This window comes from Triticum urartu, chromosome 1 (genome assembly GCF_003073215.2).
Source record: "Triticum urartu cultivar G1812 chromosome 1, Tu2.1, whole genome shotgun sequence".
Lineage (NCBI taxonomy): Eukaryota > Viridiplantae > Streptophyta > Magnoliopsida > Poales > Poaceae > Triticum > Triticum urartu.
Window position 1 is genome coordinate 73,436,374 of NC_053022.1, and position 17,010 is coordinate 73,453,383.

Genomic DNA, 17,010 nt, shown 5'->3' on the forward strand with positions numbered 1-17,010 from the left:
CGCGGTTATACGCCACGGGGAGGCATGTGGAGGCCATCCATGGCTATGGCAGCCGTGGATGTGCGCCACACACCTGGCTCTGCCTCCTCTCCTGTACAAAGGTTGAAGAGGCATGTAGATGGGCCGAGCTGCACTATGGCTTTGGCCAGGCCCAGTGCACAGTACCAGTTCAGCTCCTTTCTTTTTCTTTTCTTTTGTTTTTACTCTTTATTTATTTTTCTTTTTATTTATTTCAATTTTGTTTCCTATTATTTGAGTTTTAGTAAAATATGCACTTAGTATCTAAATTAGTATTTCAACTTAGCCCATAGTCACAAAAAGTCTAGTCCTCAAATAAATTAGTTTGACATTTTATTAATTATAAAAAGTATTTAAATAATTGTTTTTGTTGCTGTTTTATTCATCTTATAGTATTTAAACATTTTATAAAGGTGTGGCTTTTCCACCATAACTACTTATGCAATATTTGGTTCACTCAGAACATTTTAGTTTTAATATTCGAAAACATTTATTGTTTGCTAGATTTTGGATTTGAATTAGAATCGGTTTCGAACTAACGCGAGATTAGCAATATTAATTCGAAGTGGCGTGGCATCGTTAACAGGGAATTACTGTAGCTTAATTATCTGGGCGTCACAATTCTCCTCCACTACAAGAAATCTCGTCCCGAGATTTTAAGAGGCGTAAGGTGGGGAGGTTTTGGTTACAAAATTCTAACGATTCTTCTCGGTCTTGGTTGCTTTTCTCGAAGAGGTCGATCCATTACGTTGATGGCTTCATTTATCTGCTTCTGTTCATCATGATGAAGTTGTCGTCCTTCCTTCGGGATCTTCATCGTACTTACGAAAAGGATAAGGGGTAGCTTCAAAAGGACAGACCTCTACAAGGTTGCTTATCTGGTAGATAATATTAGGGAAGGTGGCGGAAAGTAACTCTCGAGTTGAAACTTAAGAAATTATCGAGAGCAAAATAAGAAGGTGCACCATAGAAGTTTCAAGCGCATAGGCAATCGTTCATTGCCTGATACGAAATGTGAAAAGGGTTCAGAGCAACGGGAATAAGTATTGCGTCTGATACCAGAATAGATTACTAGCCAGGTGGCCCCTGAATTACATACGAAGTCAAGCTCAAGGATTATCTTTGGCAATAGGGTCTAAAGGAGAGTCAGGTTTCGATCCTGTGGAACTGTGGGTTATGGGCCCACCATGTGTGTTAAAAGTAGAAAGGGGGCTGACATCTTGCATGGTCACGATAGCAAGGCATATCAGAGGGTAGCCTGCCAGTTATGTTGGCAACAACGTTGGTACCAAGGGCGAGGGACGAAGAGAACCATTTTCCTGCTCGTTTAACGAGGTAGACCAATAGGAAAGGTTCTCGTCCATCGGTGGCTACCGGAATGTCATCAACAATAGTAACAGGGTCTTGCTGACAGAATTGTACAACGAGGTGTTTACATAAGCAAGAGAATATTACTACTTAGATCATATAGACCTCAAGAAAGGTTAAACCAAACAATGGAAAGGATAGTATGTTTATCAAATTAAACAGAACAATGGAAAGGAAAATGTGTTTAAACACATATTTCAGGGGTATATCCTTCCCAAGGGCAAGCAGAGCATGATATCCATGGCAGGATAGAAAGTAGAGAAACCATTTAGAAAAGGGGGAAGGAATTTCATGACATTACCCATACAACGGTGTTTGGATAATTTGATAAAGAAAATTTAGCATTGTGCTTCAAATGTTCTTATTGAAGATCAGAGTACCACAGACAAGCTTCGAGATAGCATTGACATGGTATTCAAGCAAAGGTCGGTCTACGGATACACGAAGGATCCATCAAGATCAACTTGTAGAATAAGTCTTACAATTTCCCCATTGAAGAATGGCTAACCTTGCTAAAAAGAAACTATAACAATAGGTCCTCCGGCCAGGTGTGCTAGGCATGACATAACCTTATTGGGTTATAGAAAGACCAATGCTATGACTCTTGGAAAATGTTCCAACCATCATATCTGACCAAGTTTCAGATCTGATTGGTGTCAGAATACCTCAGACTCGGGATGCCTGAGAAGAAGAGGTGCAACACAATTGACGAGATGACATTATATGATTCTCGGGAAATGAACTATGGAAGCGAGTTCCGAACAAGGGTTCATCATTAAGACAAGGAGAGGATGAGGAGGTGGCTGATGGACTCGGTGATAATTCAACGGGGTATCCAAAGAAGACGGATCTCCACAATTATGTGGATAAGGAGATAACATGTGTTAGATCAAATGATATAATGAAATATGCTCGAGGAAAACATACACAATTAAATATTGGTTGAAAGGTGCACCCAAAATATTGGCTTAGGTAGCATGATCAATGTTAGAATGGTGATTCAATAACCAATAGTCTAAGAATGAACTATCGACCATTAACTTCAAAGCAATAGGGCTGCTAGAAGTACATAACCCAAACATCATCGTTCACTTGTTGATATTCCCGGTTAGTCAATACGGGGACCAAGAAATAATGGTGCTTCTGAGAAGTATCACTATACCAAGAATTATTAAGAGGTGGAGCAATCCTTGCAACATCCTTGACATAAAAGATGGTTATACTCCAAGGTAGCACACAATACAAACTGGATAGCAAGTTGCATCCATAACATGAAAAAGTTTTTGATGAAAGGAAGGTAAAGATGTTGTCGATGGTAACTCAAATTACCAAGGGACGAGGATGGCACTTACCATCATGAATTTGATTGATATCCTGGAAGAGCTCAGAATGTTGATGATGATCATGAAAAATTTTGTTGAGAGGTTTCATGGAGATGTAATCGATCGGCGACGACATCACACCAAGGGAATGGTTAAGCAAAAGGTTACTGGAACCATAGGTACGACACAAACGAAATCAAGTTTGCTGTTTGAGGTGAAACGATAAGACGAGGAAGATCGACGTAAGGTTAGCTCTTCGTCAAAAATTGTGCTCCGGGAATAAGGACCAGGTAGCACAGTTAAAATTTAGCACGATAATGATATAGCCGATCAGGCTTGGGATGACTTGAAGGATTATTAAACTCATAAGAAATGAAAATTACTTAGAGTTATTAAATCAGAGTCCGAACTCGATCCACTATTTGGTGTTCTCGGTTGACGACAACCCAGAACCCAGGAAAATTGGAATCGGAACAGTTGATGAAGAACCCATAATAAGTTATGCAGTTCCATGATATTCTCGAGATACCAGAGTGTAATACTCGACGGTAGAGCAGAGTAGAGGGTGGACACGTGAAATGATCTGCAGAAGACAAGTACTTCATCTTGTCTGAGAAATGGAATCAAAGGAGATCAATCATGGTCGGAGCCATGATTGCAAAGGATCAATTTACAGATACCAGATGATATTATATCAAGGAAATAGTTATTATTACAAGAAGCTTCCATGGTAGGATCTACATCGTGTCCATGGGCATGAACACAAAGTTCAAGGTCGACTCCCACTTCTTCAATGTATAACCTTCCATTCACCTCTCACTTTCGAAGAAGTTGTAGTGTTGAAATTTTATCTAGCAAAATACCAGAAGAGTATGACTCACGAAAACTTTCGAGTTCACACATATTAAGGAAGGCATAGGTTCAACCCGTCAGGGTATCGTGGAAACATGTACCACAAGCTTCAATAGTAAATACCGTCAGCTCGAAAACAGAGCATGGTTGAGAAAGCAGAGGATACAATTTACCAAAGGCTTTATATATCCGTGGAAAGGCTCACAAGGTTATTTGAATGTGGAGGACATTGCCGGATAATAATCCAACAAGAGGTCTGGTGGTCTACAATGGAGCTGATGTGAGTATCGGTACTCTATCAAAGGAAGAAGGAATGCAAGTGCATCGGATTATAGAAACAACTGACTAACTCATAGCTCAAATGCAAATGAATTATGAATTCCAAGACAAGGGATCAGAAGCAATGCTCTGATTAGGGATGGATAAGTTGAATAGCCTTAGGGGTACAATCGATGACAATTTGATTGGTCAAGAACCAGCTCCTGTTCAAAATGACATCTGAGCCAAAAGGATGAATTCTAGAATCCAATTGAGGATTGCGAGCATTCGCAACATATCGAATCAAGTGACTCGAAATGATAGTGACAGAGGATGTCAACGGAGATTACTAGAAGTATGGAATTAACCATAATGGAGGAAGGCAAGGAAATCAAGAGCAATGGGCTGCTGAGGATTTTCAGAAAATCGAATGGTATTTCGAGGACTTATGTGAAACACATGAACGGCTAGGGATGAGCGGATACTCGGCAAGTGCGAGGAATTATCCGTAGGGTTATTCAGGTGGTAAGAAACTGCAAGGCAGTAGGCACAAAATATTCTCGGAACAATAGAGAGGATTTCAAGGTATTTTGTAATAACAAGATCAACTTGGAATAAAAGCAAGAACGGCAAGTGTATGTATTTATCCATAGGGATATGTCGGTGGTAGGGAATTGCAAAAGCAACGGACACAAAGTATCATGGGAACATCGGAGAGTAACTTTGGGATCTTCTAGTACATCAAGTGATCATCTGTATCGAGTGGCTCTCCGGGAGGAAGTAGTTACGAGAACCTAGAGTTAGAGTTAGAGTTAGTAAAACCATTTAACCCGAGTAGAAGAGAGATAAGAGTCCCAGAGTATAGACGGGGAATAAAAGATCCTAATACCACTCAATGGCGACATGGGCCCATAAGGCACACATCCATGTTAGTAAAAGTTTTGCAATGTCTAGACTCGACTTCAGCCAAGGAGTGTGGAAGGGGGATTCCTACATGCAGTCTGCTATGATACCAACTTGTGACGCCCCCGATTCAATCGTACACTAATCATACACGCAAACGTGTACGATCAAGATCAGGGACTCACGGGAAGATATCACAACACAACTCTACAAATAAAATAAGTCATACAAGCATCATATTACAAGCCAGGGGCCTCGAGGGCTCGAATACAAGAGCTCGATCATAGACGAGTCAGCGGAAGCAACAATATCTGAGTACAGACATAAGTTAAACAAGTTTTCCTTAAGAAGGCTAGCACAAACTGGGATACAGATCGAAAGAGGCGCATGCCTCCTGCCTGGGATCCTCCTAAACTACTCCTGGTCGACGTCAGCGGCCTGCACGTAGTAGTAGGCACCTCCCGAGTAGTAGTAGACGTCATCGACAGTGGCGTCTGGCTCTTGGACTCCAACGTCTGGTCGCAGCAATCGGGTATAGGAAGGGAGAAAAGGGGGAGCAAAGCAACCGTGAGTACTCATCCAAAGTACTCGCAAGCAAGGAGCTACACTACATATGTATGCATTGGTATCAAATGGAAAAGGGGTTAACATATATGGACTGAACTGCAGAATGCCGGAATAAGAGGGGGATAGCTATTCCTATCGAAGACTATGCTTCTGGTAACCTCCATCTTGCAGCAGAAGAAGAGAGTAGATGGTAAGTTCACCAAGTAGCATCACATAGCATAATCCTACCCGGCGATCCTCTCCTCGTCGCCCTGTTATAGAGCGACCACCGGGTTGTATCTGGCACTTGGAAGGGTGTGTTTTATTAAGTATCCGGTTCTAGTTGTCATAAGGTCAAGGTACAACTCCAAGTCGTCCTGTTACCGAAGATCACGGCTATTCAAATAGATTAACTTCCCTGCAGGGGTGCACCACATTTCCCAACACGCTCGATCCCCTTTGTCCGGACACACTTGTCAGGGTCATGCCCGGCCTCGGAAGATCAACACGTCGCAGCCCTACCTAGGCACAACAGAGAGGTCAGCACGCCGGTCTAAATGCTACGGCGCAGGGGTCTGGGCCCATCTCCCATTGCACACCTGCACGTTGCGAACACGGCCGACGAGCAGACCTAGCCTCCCTTATACAAGAGCGGGCGTTCCAGTCCAACCCGGCACGCGCCGCCCAGTCGCTGACGTCAAGAAGGCTTCGGCTGATACCACGACGTCGAGTGCCCATTGTTGGGGAACGTAGCATAAATTCAAAATTTTCCTACGTGTCACCAAGATCTATCTATGGAGTCATCTAGCAACGAGGGAGGAGTGGATCTACATACCCTTGTAGATCGCGCGCGGAAGCGTTCAAGAGAACGGGGTTGATGGAGTCGTACTCATCGTGATTCAAATCACCGATGATCCTAGCGCCGAACGGACGACACCTCCGCGTTCAACACACGTACGGAGCAGCGACGTCTCCTCCTTCTTGATCCAGCAAGGGGGGAGGAGAGGTTGATGGAGATCCAGCAGCACGACGGCGTGGTGGTGGAAGTAGCGGGATTCCAACAGGGCTTCGCCAAGCGCTGCAGGAGGAGGAAGATGTGTCGTGGGAGGGAGAGGGAGGCGCCAGGGCTTAGGTATGGTTGCCCTCCCTTCCCCCCACTATATATAGGGCCAAGGGAGAGGGGGGGGGCACAGCCTTTGGCCTTCCTCCAAGGAAGGGTGCGGCCAGGGAGGAGTCCCTCCTCCCCAAGGCACCTCGGAGGTGCCTTCCCCCTTTAGGACTCTTCCTTTTTCCTCTTCTCTTGGCGCATGGGCCTCTTGGGGCTGGTGCCCTTGGCCCATATAGGCCAAGGCGCACCCCCTACAGCCCATGTGCCCCCCCGGGGCAGGTGGCCCCACCCGGTGGACCCCCGGGACCCTTCCGGTGGTCCCGGTACAGTACCGGTGACCCCGAAACTTGTCTCGATGGCCGAAATAGCACTTCCTATATATAATTCTTTACCTCCGGACCATTCCGGAACTCCTTGTGACGTCCGGGATCTCATCCGGGACTCCGAACAACTTTCTGGTTACCGCATACTATTATCTCTATAACCCTAGCGTCACCGAACCTTAAGTGTGTAGACCCTACGGGTTCAGGAGACATGCAGTCATGACCGAGATGACTCTCCCGTCAATAACCAACAGCGGGATCTGGATACCCATGTTGGCTCCCACATGTTCCACGATGATCTCATCGGATGAACCACGATGTCAAGGACTTAATCAATCCCGTATACAATTCCCTTTGTCTAGCGGTACGATACTTGCCCGAGATTCGATCGTCGGTATCCCGATACCTTGTTCAATCTCGTTACCGGCAAGTCTCTTTACTCGTTCCGTAACACATCATCCCGTGATCAACTCCTTGATCACATTGTGCACATTATGATGATGTCCTACCGAGTGGGCCCAGAGATACCTCTCCGTCACACGGAGTGACAAATCCCAGTCTCGATTCGTGCCAACCCAACAGACACTTTGGAGATACCCGTAGTGTACCTTTATAGCCACCCAGTTACGTTGTGACGTTTGGCACACCCAAAGCACTCCTACGGTATCCGGGAGTTGCACAATCTCATGGTCTAAGGAAATGATACTTGACATTAGAAAAGCTTTAGCATACGAACTACACGATCTAGTGCTATGCTTAGGATTGGGTCTTGTCCATCACATCATTCTCCTAATGATGTGATCCCGTAATCAACGACATCCAAGTCCATGGTCAGGAAACCGTAACCATCTATTGATCAACGAGCTAGTCAACTAGAGGCTTACTAGGGACATGGTGTTGTCTATGTATCCACACATGTATCTGAGTTTCCTATCAATACAATTATAGCATGGATAATAAACGATTATCATGAACAAGGAAATATAATAATAACTAATTTATTATTGCCTCTAGGGCATATTTCCAACAGTCTCCCACTTGCACTAGAGTCAATAATCTAGTTCACATCGCCATGTGATTAACACTCACAGGTCACATCCATGTGACTAACACCCAAAGAGTTTACTAGAGTCAATAATCTAGTTCACATTACCATGTGATTAACACTCGATGAGTTCTGGGTTTGATCATGTTATGCTTGTGAGAGATGTTATAGTCAACGGGTCTGAATCTTTCAGATCCGTATGTACTTCGCAAATTTCTATGTCATCTTGTAGATGCAACTACTACGCTACATTTGGAGCTATTCCAAATAACTGTTCTACTATACGAATCCACTTTACTACTCAGAATAATCTGGATTAGTGTCAAAGTTTGCATCGGCGTAACCCTTTACGACGAACTCTTTTACCACCTCCATAATCAAGGAAATTCCTTAGTCCACTAGTTACTAAGGATAACTTTGACCGATGTCCTGTGATCCATTCTTAGATCACTCTTGTACCCCTTGACTGACTCATGGCAAGGCACATTTCAGGTGCGGTACACAGCATGGCATAACGTATAGAGCCTATGACAAAAACATAGGGGACGGCCTTCGTCCTTCCTCTTTCCTCTGCCGTGGTCGAGCTTTAAGTCTTATCTTCATACCTTACAACTCAGGCAAGAACTCCTTCTTTGACTGGTCCATCTTGAACACCTTCAAGATCATGTCAAGGTATGTGCTCATTTGAAAGTACCATTAAGCGTTTTGATCTATCCTTATAGATCTTGATGCTCAATGTTCAAGTAGTTTAATCCAGGCTTTCCATTGAAAAACACTTTCCAAATAACCCTATATGCTTTCCAGAAATTCTACGTCATTTCTGATCAACAATATGTCAACAACATATATTTATGAGAAATTCTATAGTGCTCCCACTCACTTCTTTGGAAATACAAGTTTCTCATAAACTTTGTATACACCCAAAATCTTTGATCATCTCATCAAAGCATACATTCCAACTCCGAGATGCTTACTCCAGTCCCTAGAAGGACTGCTGGAGCTTTGCATACTTATCAGCATCTTTCAGGATTGACAAAACCTTCCGGTTTGTATCACATACAACCTTTCCTCAAAAAACGTCGAGGAAACAATGTTTTGACATCCTATCTGCAAGATTTCATAAATAATGCAGTAATCGCTAATATAATTCCAACAGACTCTTAGCATCGCTACGAGTGAGAAAGTCTCATCGTAGTCAACTCCTTGAACTTGTCGGAAAACATCTTAACGACAAGTCGAGCTTTCTTAATGGTGATACTTGCCATCATTGTCCGTCTTCCTTTTAAAAATCCATCTATACTTCAACAGCCTTACGACCATCGAGCTGTTCTGCCAAAGTCTACACTTTGTTTTCATACATGGATCCTCTCTCGGATTTTATGGCCTCGAGCCATTTATCGGAATCCGGGCCCACCATCGCTTCTCCATAGCTCGTAGGTTCATTGTTGTCTAGCAACATGACTTCCAAGACAGGATTACGTACCACTCTGAAGTAGTATGCATCCTTGTCATCCCACGAGGTTTGGTAGTGACTTGATCTGAAGTTTCATGATCACTATCATAAGCTTCCACTTCAATTGGTGTAGGTGCCACAGGAACAACTTCCTGTGCCCTGCCACACACTAGTTGAAGAGACGGTTCAATAACCTCATCAAGTCTCCACCACCATCCCACTCAATTCTTTCGAGAGAAACTTTTCCTCGAGAAAGGACCCGATTCCAGAAACAATCCCTTATTGCTTTCGAATCTGAGACAGGAGGTATACCCAACTGTTTTGGGTGTCCTATGAAGATGCATTTATCCGCTTTGGGTTCGAGCTTATCAGCCTGAAACTTTTTCACATAAGCATCGCAGCCCCAAACTTCTAAGGAATGACAGCTTAGGTTTCTCTAAACCATAGTTCATACGGTGTCATCTCATCGGAATTACGTGGTGCCCTATTTAAAGTGAATGTGGTTGTCTCTAATGCCTAACCCATAAACTATCGTGGTAATTCGATAAGAGACATCATGGTATGCATCATATCCAATAGGGTGCAGTTATGATGTTCGGACACACCATCACACTATGGTGTTCCAGGCTGTATTAGTTGTGAAACAATTTCCACAATGTCTTAATTCTGTGCCAAACTCGTAATTCAGATATTCATCTCTATGATCATATCATAGATATTTTATCCTCTTGTCACGACGATCTTTCAACTTCACCCTGAAATTACTTGAACCTTTCAATAATTCAGACTCGTGATTCATCAAGTAAATGTACTCAAATCATCTGTGAAGTAAGAACATAACGATATCCACTACATGCCTCAGCACTCATTGGATTGCACACATCAAAATGTATTACTTCCAACAAGTTGCTTTCTAGTTCCATTTTACTGAAAACGAGGCTTTAAGTCATCTTGCCCATGTGGTATGATTTGCATGTCTCAAGTGATTCAAAATCAAGTGATTCCAAACGGTCCATTTGCATGGAGTTTCTTCATGCATATACACCAATAGACATGGTTCGCATGTCTCAAACCTTTCAAAAACGAGTGAGCCCAAAGATCCATCAACATGGAGCTTCTTCATGCGTTTTATACCGATATGACTTACGTGGCAGTGCCACAAGTAGGTGGTACTATCATTACTATCTTTTGGCATGAACATGTGTATCACTACGATCGAGATTCAATAAACCATTCATCTTAGGCGTAAGACCATTGAAGGTATTATTCAAATAAATAGAGTAACCATTATTCTCCTTAAATAACCGTATCGCGATAGACATAATCCAATCATGTCTATGCTCAACGCAAACACCAAATAACAATTATTTAGGTTTTAATACCAATCTCGATGGTAGAGGGAGCGTGCGATGCTTGATCATATCAACATTGGAAACACTTCCAACACATATCGTCAGCTCACCTTTAGCTAGTCTCCGTTTATTCCGTAGCCTTTTGTTTCGAGTTACTAACACTTAGCAACCGAACCGGTATCTAATACCTTGGTGCTACTAGGAGTACTAGTAAAGTACACATCAACACAATATATATCCAATATACTTCTATCGACTTTGCCAGCCTTCTCATCTACCAAGTATCTAGGGTAATTCTGCTCCAGTGGCTGTTCCTCTTATTACAGAAGCACTTAGTCTCGGGTTTGGGTTCAACCTTGGGTTTCTTCACTAGAGCAGCAGCTGATTTGCCGTTTCATGAAGCATCCCTTTTTGCCCTTTCCCTTCTTGAAACTAGTGGTTTCGCCAACCATCAATAATTGATGCTCCTTCTTGATTTCTACTTTTGTGGTGTCAAACATCACGAATAACTCAAGGATCATCATATATGTCCCTGATATATTATAGTTCATCACGAAGCTCTAGCAGCTTGGTGGTAATGACTTCGGAGAAACATCACTATCTCATCTGGAAGATCAACTCCCACTCAATTAAAGCGATTGTTGTACTCAGACAATCTGAGCACAATCTCAACAATTGAGCTTTTCTCCCTTAGTTTGCAGGCTAAGAAAATCGTCGGAGGTCTTATACCTCTTGACGTGGGCACGAGCCTGAAATCCCAATTTCAGCCCTCGAAACATCTCATATGTTTCACGACGTTTCAAAACGTCTTCGGTGCCTCAACTCTAAGCCGTTTAACTGAACTATCACGTAGTTATCAAAATGTGTATGTCAGATGTTCGCAACATCCATAGACAATGTTTGAGGTTCAGCACACTGAGCGGTGCATTAAGGACATAAGCCTTCTATGAAGCAATGAGGACAAACCTCAGTTTACGGACCTAGTCCGCATAATTACTACTATCAACTTTCAACTAAAAATTTCTCTAGGAACATATCTAAACAGTAGAACTGAAGCGCGAGCTACGACATAATTTGCGAAGACCTTTTGACTATGTTCAGGATAATTAAGTTCATCTTATGAACTCCCACTCAGATAGACATCCCTCTAGTCATCTAAGTGATTACATGATCCGAGTCAACTAGGCCGTGTCCGATCATCACGTGAGACGGACTAGTCAACATCGGTGAACATCTTCATGTTGATCGTATCTACCATACGACTCATGCTCGACCTTTCGGTTTCTTGTGTTCCGAGGCCATGTCTGTACATGCTAGGCTCGTCAAGTGAACCTAAGTGTTTCGCGTGTGTAAATCTGTCTTACACCCGTTGTATGTGAACGTTAGAATCTATCACACCCGATCATCACGTGGTGCTTCGAAACAACGAACTGTCGCAAGGATGCACAGTTAGGGGGAACACTTTCTTGAAATTATTATGAGGGATCATCTTATTTACTACCGTCGTCCTAAGTAAACAAGATGCAAAAAACATGATAAACATCACATGCAATCAAATAATAGTGACATGATATGGCCAATATCATATAGCTCCTTTGATCTCCATCTTGGGGCTCCATGATCATCTTGTCACCGGCATGACACCATGATCTCCATCATCATGATCTCCATCATCGTGTCTCCATGAAGTTGCTCGCCAACTATTACTTCTACTACTATGGCTACCGGTTAGCAATAAAGTAAAGTAATTACATGGCGTTGTTCAATGACACGCAGGTCATACAATAAATAAAGACAACTCCTATGGCTCCTGCCGGTTGTCATACTCATTGACATGCAAGTCGTGATTCCTATTACAAGAACATGATCAATCTCATACATCACATATATCATTCATCACATCCTTTTGGCCATATCACATCACATAGCATACCCTGCAAAAACAAGTTAGACGTCCTCTAATTGTTGTTTGCATGTTTTACGTGGCTGCTATGGGTTTCTAGCAAGAACGTTTCTTACCTACGCAAAAACCACAACGTGATATGCCAATTGCTATTTACCCTTCATAAGGACCCTTTTCATCGAATCCGATCCGACTAAAGTGGGAGAGACAGACACCCGCTAGCCACCTTATGCAACTAGTGCATGTCAGTCGGTGGAACCAGTCTCACGTAAGAGTACGTGTAAGGTCGGTCCGGGCCGCTTCATCCCACAATGCCACCGAATCAAGATTGGACTAGTAACGGTAAGCATATTGAACAAAATCAACGCCCACAACTACTTTGTGTTCTACTCGTGCATAGTAACTACGCATAGACCTAGCTCATGATGCCACTATTGGGGAACGTAGCATAAATTCAAAATTTTCCTACGTGTCACCAAGATCTATCTATGGAGTCATCTAGCAACGAGGGAGGAGTGGATCTACATACCCTTGTAGATCACGCGCGGAAGCGTTCAAGAGAACGGGGTTGATGGAGTCGTACTCGTCGTGATTCAAATCACCGATGATCCTAGCGCCGAACGGACGGCACCTCCGCGTTCAACACACGTACGGAGCAGCGACGTCTCCTCCTTCTTGATCCAGCAAGGGGGGAGGAGAGGTTGATGGAGATCCAGCAGCACGACGGCGTGGTGGTGGAAGTAGCGGGATTCCAACAGGGCTTCGCCAAGCGCTGCAGGAGGAGGAAGATGTGTCGTGGGAGGGAGAGGGAGGCGCCAGGGCTTAGGTATGGTTGCCCTCCCTTCCCCCCACTATATATAGGGCCAAGGGAGAGGGGGGGCAGCCTTTGCCCTTCCTCCAAGGAAGGGTGCGGCCAAGGAGGAGTCCCTCCTCCCCAAGGCACCTCGGAGGTGCCTTCCCCCTTTAGGACTCTTCCTTTTCCTCTTCTCTTGGCGCATGGGCCTCTTGGGGCTGGTGCCCTTGGCCCATATAGGCCAAGGCGCACCCCCTACAGCCCATCTGGCCCCCCGGGGCAGGTGGCCCCACCCGGTGGACCCCCGGAACCCTTCCGGTGGTCCCGGTACAATACCGGTGACCCCGAAACTTGTCCCGATGGCCAAAATAGCACTTCCTATATATAATTCTTTACCTCCGGACCATTCCGGAACTCCTCGTGACGTCCGGGATCTCATCCGGGACTCCGAACAACTTTCGGGTTACCGCATACTATTATTTCTATAACCCTGGCGTCACCGAACCTTAAGTGTGTAGACCCTACAGGTTCGGGAGACATGCAGTCATGACCGAGATGACTCTCCGGTCAATAACCAACAGCGGGATCTGGATACCCATGTTGGCTCCCACATGTTCCACGATGATCTCATCGGATGAACCACGATGTCAAGGACTTAATCAATCCCGTATACAATTCCCTTTGTCTAGCGGTACGATACTTGCCCGAGATTCGATCGTCGGTATCCCGATACCTTGTTCAATCTCGTTACCGGCAAGTCTCTTTACTCGTTCCGTAACACATCATCCCGTGATCAACTCCTTGATCACATTGTGCACATTATGATGATGTCCTGCCGAGTGGGCCCAGAGATACCTCTCCGTCACACGGAGTGACAAATCCCAGTCTCGATTCGTGCCAGCCCAACAGACACTTTCAGAGATACCCGTAGTGTACCTTTATAGCCACCCAGTTACGTTGTGACGTTTGGCACACCCAAAGCACTCCTACGGTATCCGGGAGTTGCACAATCTCATGGTCTAAGGAAATGATACTTGACTTTAGAAAAGCTTTAGCATACGAACTACACGATCTAGTGCTATGCTTAGGATTGGGTCTTGTCCATCACATCATTCTCCTAATGATGTGATCCCGTTATCAACGACATCCAATGTCCATGGTCAGGAAACCGTAACCATCTATTGATCAACGAGCTAGTCAACTAGAGGCTTACTAGGGACATGGTGTTGTCTATGTATCCACACATGTATCTGCGTTTCCTATCAATACAATTATAGCATGGATAATAAACGATTATTATGAACAAGGAAATATAATAATAACTATTTATTATTGCCTCTAGGGCATATTTCCAACACCCATAACTGTTCCCACGTAGTTTATAGTGCGTATAGGCCAGTGGCCAGACTCAGATCAAATACCCAGATATTGTTAAACGTGTTATTTTGAAGTAATCGCGAACGCCGACCAGGGCCAGGCCCACCACTCTCCTAGGTGGTCTCAACCTGCCCTGTCGCTCCGCCTCAAATAACAGTCGGGGCCGTCGGGAACTCAGGCCCACCACTGCCTGGATGGAGCCACCTGCCCCTTCAGCCCCCAACATCAGAATCACTTGCGGGTACTCAACGAGCCGACCCGACTTTAGTCACCACCTATATAGCATGTTTATATGTAAGTATATACTCGTGATCACCTCCCGAGTGATCTTGGCCCGATAGTATAGCATGGCAGACGGACAAGAATGTAGGGCCACTGATGGTAAACTAGCATCCTATACTAAGCATTTAGGATTGCAGGTAAGGTATCAACAGTTATAGCAACAATGACAGGCTATGCATCAGAATAGGATTAACGGAAAGCAGTAACAAGCTACACTACTCTAATGCAAGCAGTAGAGAGAAGAGTAGGCGATATCTGGTGATCAAGGGGGGGCTTGCCTGGTTGCTCTGGCAAGAAGGAGGGGTCATCTTTAATGTAGTCGAACACACGGACATCGACAGCAGTCTCGGAAGTCTACCGGAAAGAAGTAATGGAGGGGGAACACAATAAATAATAGAGCAATCAAATGTAACACAAAGCGAGACGCGGCAATACGTTGTGTTAGGGTGACCTAACGTAGGGATAGGTGATACCGACGAAGGGGGGAAACATCCGGGAAAGTACCCCCGGTGTTTCGCGTTTTCGGACGGATGAACTGGAGGGGGAAAGTTGTGTGTTCGCTATGCTAGGGATATGTAGCGGACGAATGGACTTCGTATTCGGATTCGTCTCGTCGTTCTGATTAACTTTCATGTATAAAGTATTTTCATCCGAGTTACGGTTTATCTTATATTAATTTTCAAAGTTTTAATAATTTTCACAAATTCCTGGAATTATTTTAATTCGAATAAATAAACAGTGCAACAACTTTTAACACACAGCCATAGCTAGCCCTAGCCACTGACTGGTGGGGTCGGTGGGCCAGTTGACTATAGTCAGCAGCCCAGTCAGCAGTCAACTGGGTTGACTGCTGACTGGTCAACCTTGACAGGTGCGGCCCGTGAATAGTGACTTGGTTAAAGAAACATGTTTAATTAGCAAGCGGGTCCCACTGTCATACACTTGTTAGTGGGGGTTAGGATAAATTAGCGGCTTAGTACCTAATCCAAAAAGGGGCAGTCCCCTTCCTGCACACGCATGCGCGTGTGGTGGCTTTGGCCAAGGGGCTCGGCCCCGACCACGGCGAGCGGCGCCAGAGCGGAGCTCCGATGGGTGCGCGGGGCGAAGCCTCGGCGAAGGAATCGGGAGGAGGGGCGCGCGCGAGGCGGTTGCAGGGGAGCGAACGGAGGCGAGGCCAGGGGCGCGACGGGCGCTATCGACAGGGGATGACGGGGCGCCGGGCAAGCGACAGCAAGCAGCAGCAGAGCGAGCAACGGGAGCAGCGCAGCGAGCGGCTGCGGTCAGCGCGCAACAGGTCGGGGGTGCGTCAGGGAAGCGCGGCGGAGGCGGGCGCTGCAGTGTGGGGACGGCGCGAGCAGCGAGAGGAGGCAGGGGGCGCGGGGCGGAGGAAGGAGCAGCACCGGCAGTCGTAGCGGAGCAAAACGGCAACGGTGGCAGGGGGTGGTGGCAGCGCCGGGCGAAGCGGGAGGCGGTTGCGGTGCGGGCAAGGGCGCTCAGGGTGTGGCCAGGGAGGGCGCGGGTGTGGCCAGGTAGTGCGATGAAACGCAAGGGCATGGTGGGCGCGAGCTCACAGTTCAGGCGCGGCGACTAAAACGGCCTAAGGCGACAGATTCGACGGGGAAAAGGGGGAGACGACGAGGAGCTTACCGGGCCCTGCAGATGTGCGTACGCGGGCTCGGGGGAGGCTTGGTGACGACAGCGTGGTGGCGGCGTTCTCCGGCGACCGGAGGGGGAGGCAGGGTCGAGCGCGTCGATGACGGACAACGACGGTTGCCCGCGGAGGGGATCGACGGGGGCGACGGCACGAGGGCGTCCTAGCTGGGGGCGCTCGGCGTGGAAGAAGAGGATGACGACGCGCTTCTTCTGGGCATCAGCGGACGGCGAACGGTGGCCGGTGGCTACGGCAACGACGACGACGGCGCGATCACCGCGCGAGCTCTTGCGCTCGATTTCGAGTAGATGAGGAGGGGGCGCGATGGTGAAAGTTGGGGGGACCGGACGAGCAACTGCTGGGGTTTTCGTTGGACGCGGTTATAAGCCACGGGGAGGCATGTGGAGGCCATCCATGGCTATGGCAGCCGTGGATGTGCGCCACGCACCTGGCTTT